Raw genomic sequence first — 4,804 nt, forward strand, 5'->3', positions numbered from 1 at the left:
TAATTGTTAGAAACTTAGGTTAATATATAGGTAATAATCTTTGCATCTATCTATAAATATATTACATGAGTATCTATGATTGTTACTTGATAAGTTTTGAAATCTAGGCTAGAGTACTTATTCTACAAATCTGTGATAATATAGCCTAAAAGCCTTTATATGAGCGAAACATTTGAGAAATGACACAAGGGAGAAGTAAAAATCGGATAGAGATATCACACGTCCACTTGCTTGATCACTATGCCATATCCTAAGCGAGAATTTAGGCCCTTTTTGGATCGATATAGCCAGAAATTCAAACCTATGAATTATTTTCCTAGTAAGCCCCTCGAGCCTTTCTTTAGCCTTCCATAAACCATAATTCTTTTTACCCTGTTACAAAAACAAAAACAAAATAAAAAAAAAAAAATCAACCTACCCAATTTAGAATAAGTCTGAGAATAGAATGAGTGAAGAAAGAAGAAGAGAAAAACCTGTGTAAACAAAAATTAGTTAGTTGCTTCAGAAAAAGAAAAGAAGTTTCCATCCAAGGAAAAAAAAAATATAGAAATAAATAAAAACTCCAAAAATAGAATAAAATGGAGTCAAAAGCCAAAGAAAAGAAAAAGAAAAATATGGTTAAGGATGGAAACAAAGTATAAAAGAAAAAGAAAATAATAAGGTTTTCTCTAAGTTACATAATATGAAGACTCTATTATCTCAGACTTGTCCTTTTGAATATCCATTTCCTTCCTTCTTAAACCATCTCCTAATCCCCCGCAACACCTAATAAAGACCTCTAGCTCAATTAGGAATAGGTTAGTGTGATAGTAAGTGGCAGATATGTTTGATCGACTCCGGCTTCCTTGTTGTCATTGAGATTGTAAGGTAAAGTGTGCCCCGCGCCACTTTGGAGTAATGAAAACTTGAGTGGAAAAATCAGAGTGGTTTTGTCTTGACATTTATGTGAGGACCTACTTAAGGACGCTTATTCGAAGTTTTGAAAAAACGAGCACTGCTAGGCATTTCATAGTATTACTCATAGTATATATATTTGTATCATAGATGATTGATTATTATGCATATATTAGCTTAGGTTTTGACTTGGTTATTCTTATTCATTTGCTAGTGAGATGTATAGATAGTTGGGACATGAATGAGGAAACAATAGTTTTATTTCTTAGTCGTTGTAGTATAGTTGAAGTTTGTGAGTACCTTCATTGGAAAACTCTCACGAGGCTATAACTTCGTCCACTAGGGAATTCCTAGTGGTTTAAGGCCTTTGCATATATGGTCAATGCAACGCGACTCAGTAAACGAGAGTAGATAGAACTCCATTTTTGGTCACTTATTCTAATTTCTCATCTTTGCTTGAGGACAAGCAAAATGCTGTTTGGGGTGGTTTGATAAGAGCCCAAAACTGTAGTTTTAACCCTTTATGATCATACTTTTGGACCAATTATGTGAGTAATAATTAAGAGTTAACACTGATTCGTGTTTTATGCATTTCAGGCTTCAAAGTCCATTATGTGCAGAAATGTCCCACTTTAGTGAGATAAAGGAGAAAAGGTCGGTTACTAAGGAGTTCCATGATTAAAGGCCAAGATTCAAGAAGATAAAGCCTTCCTAAAGCCCGGTCAAAAGCTGAAAAGTCGACCGCGGGTAAAACAAAGACACAAGTCAGCAGAACTTCCAAAAGCCGTATCTTTGGACTCAGACCTCGGAATTGGGCCTACCTTATGTCAAAACGACCGGCTCGGAAAGAGATTTCCAATGGTCTAATCCTTGACCCAATCAGAGGAGCAAAAGTAGATGAAAAGTTTGTGGAAGCCAACTGCAGCTGAAGAGGCCTTTTTGGACTGAAAGAATTGGGTTTTGGGCCTGATTCTCTGGCCCAAAACATGGCTCCAAGCCCATGCACGATTTTTGGATCTGAAAGTATAAAAACCAAAGTTTAGCTCTTTGTTAAGATTAGCTAGTTAGACCTAAAATAATATAGATAATTCTAGATCTATTTTTCATTAATTAAATTAAGCTTTAGTTCCATTTTCAATTCTTGTTTTAGATTAAGTCTTTGAATCATTGTTCTTGATTGATTAGATAAATAAAATAGTTGTTTTCTCAATTTCGAATTGTGTTATTTCAATTTATAGATCTGATTTTAATTCTTGTTGATTATCATTCCGTAGTTTAAATAGATTGAACCATTGTTAGTTAATTTAGTTAAGTTAGAATTTTAATATGATGTGTAGTTATAATGAAATGGGAAATGATGGTTTGATGACTCAAGGCTAAAACCTCCATTAGGGGTTGATGAAGCCTTGATGAAAACTTAGTGGTATAGTGTAGAAACATTGTAGAATCTATTCCAATCTAGAAGGGAAGTGATTAAGCCATGAGAATGGGTGGACAACCTCACATGCTAGTTAGTACTTTCGGTAGAAATGCCATGAACACTAGGGATTAAAACTCGAATTTCTTGCCGTAAGAACGTAAGAATCGAGATACAAGAATCTATGTTAGGCTATAAGTTGGATTCGAGGTGGATTCAATTCCCCTATAATCCTTTATCTATATTCAAGCACAATCATATTTCCATAGCATTCGTAGTTAAATTCAAGTAATCAAATTCAGTAAGTATCGTAGTATATCACCTTCGTAAAGCTCTCATTGACTTAAGACCGATTAATTAGATTAGAAAATAATTCCATGCTAGAGCACTAGGAGTGGAACGAACTTCCTACTCCACTATATCTCATAGACTTGAAAGTAGGAAACTTTGATAACATAGCAACATAAATAGTTTAGCTTACTTACGTTTTGATTTCACCGTTCATTTCGTAGGTAAGCTATTCAATTTTATCAATTATCAGCAGATCCATGGCAGCAAAGAAAGGCACCAGTGTGATAGGCACCAAATTGGCAAAGAGCAACACCCGATAGCTTGACAAGCACCAACAAAGTCTATGGGAGCGATGCACCAAGATGGCGACACCAATAGCAACAGCAACACCCAACTAATAAGGAGTTATAGATAACAGCTAATCTATTAAAACTAGAATCTTACTAAGGTAAATCTAGATAACACTGTGCTTGTTATAAGGAGTTATAGCAACACCAGAAGAAAGAAGTTAATACTGTCTTAATAGATTTGAATGTTTTTAACTTGCATACCCCCTGGTTTTCTGGAACAGCAAAAAGGAAAACCACAAGATGAGAAGCTTTCCCTTACAACAGAGGACAAGGAAATGTTTCCTAGAAACAACATCTATAACAATCATGTATTTCTAACACATGAACTCAATAGTTAGCCAAAATGGCAGCTAACTTAGTTGGTAAAGACAGCGGGCCTAACTGTCACAGACCACGTAAAGACCTAGAGATATTCACTAGCAAAATTACACGGTTAAATATCAAATCGAAAGAAACAAAGAATTAAGAATCCTAAATGTTATTTCGTTTAAGAGATGAAAAATAAATTCCCATTAGTAAAGAGTCAAATTTGTTATAACTTCCATTGTATCGCTTAAGAGTCTATTGCTTAAGAGTCTGAAAAATAAATTCCTATTAGGAAAGAGTCAAATTTGTTTCAGACCAACAAAATAGAGTAGATTACTTAACTAAAGTATATAATGAAAAGGTATACGAGAGAACATCAATACTCACATTCTCTAACTCAGTCTGGTATTTCAAAGGGTCAACATACAGGCTAAAAGACAGCAAGAGTTATTACAAGTAGTACAAACACAAAAGCCAATTGAAAACTGTAAAACGTCGCAGAGACTACTCACTATCTATAGCTCCCATAGACTCAAACAAGAATTTCTTTCGCTGATTTTTTCTTGGGTTTACTGTCTTTACTCACACATTTCTCATCCACCACCTACATAATGAAAATATCAAATATGGGAGTTAAAATAAAAAGTTATTTCCTATAGTAATGATGCACATCATCATCCAAGATATCCCGAAAAAGAGTACAAAGACCTGAGCAAGACGCCATGAGTGATTGTGTATCCGTAACCATGCTAAATATCCTCATACAAAGTCTCAAGCCTAGACTTGAGTTTGTTGTACTCAAAAGAAAGGCTTCCCTACAACGTAAATGAGTGAATAGAATTAATGATAGAATAATGTTGATCCTTTTAGAGCCAACTGGTTTTCCAAAACAAAATCTATCCAAAATACAAACAAATATAGGAGTGGGGAAAGAAAACGAAGATCTAGCCCCAAGAACAGGTTCAGTTGGTTTGACAGGACTGCCTACCGGCCTCCTGAAGCTTGTTTGCCAATATAACGAAAAATGATTATTCCTTTGGGCTGTTATCTCCATAAATTAAACTTTAAATGAAGATGTATGAACACACAATTACAATATGTTTTAGGCGATCATATCATTCATTTCAACAGCTTCCAGAGACTCACAATTGGATAAGCATGTGTTCACTTGTTTATTAAATATGGAATTTACTCAGTCTACTTCACTGTGCAATTTTGACTATGACTGTACGACAATGTACACGATATTAGTTCAATAGCCGCGTGTACATGATTCTGATCAGTCCACAACAACGTCCTTAGAGGTATGAGAATCATTAATAGTGTTTGAGGATGCTTTCCATCTTTGTTGCAAGACCAAGCGATCGTTGAAATTCATTAGTATAATCGGTGACCATTTCAGAACCATAATCTATGAATAGTGCTTTGGTACATTCTTTTTGCAGAACTCTCCAAAGTTTTTTTTATGGACAACTATATTTACATTGGCACTGCTTAGTACAGTTACATTCCAAGGCAATTCTTGGGCAACTATATAGGTTATAAC

General features: G+C 34.7%; 1 long non-coding RNA gene across 1 annotated transcript; it reads right to left on the reverse strand.

The window, feature by feature from the left end:
• Positions 1-3,591: 3,591 nt before the first annotated feature.
• LOC147487673 (uncharacterized) lies at positions 3,592-4,300 on the reverse strand. The gene is made up of 2 exons (XR_015202167.1): positions 3,967-4,300; positions 3,592-3,862 (listed from the first exon to the last, which is right to left on the reverse strand). It is a non-coding gene; the product is annotated as an uncharacterized LOC147487673 (long non-coding RNA).
• Between the last annotated feature and the right edge of the window lie 504 nt (positions 4,301-4,804).

This window comes from Coptis chinensis, chromosome 7 (assembly GCF_015680905.1).
Source record: "Coptis chinensis isolate HL-2020 chromosome 7, ASM1568090v1, whole genome shotgun sequence".
Classification (NCBI taxonomy): Eukaryota; Viridiplantae; Streptophyta; class Magnoliopsida; order Ranunculales; family Ranunculaceae; genus Coptis; species Coptis chinensis.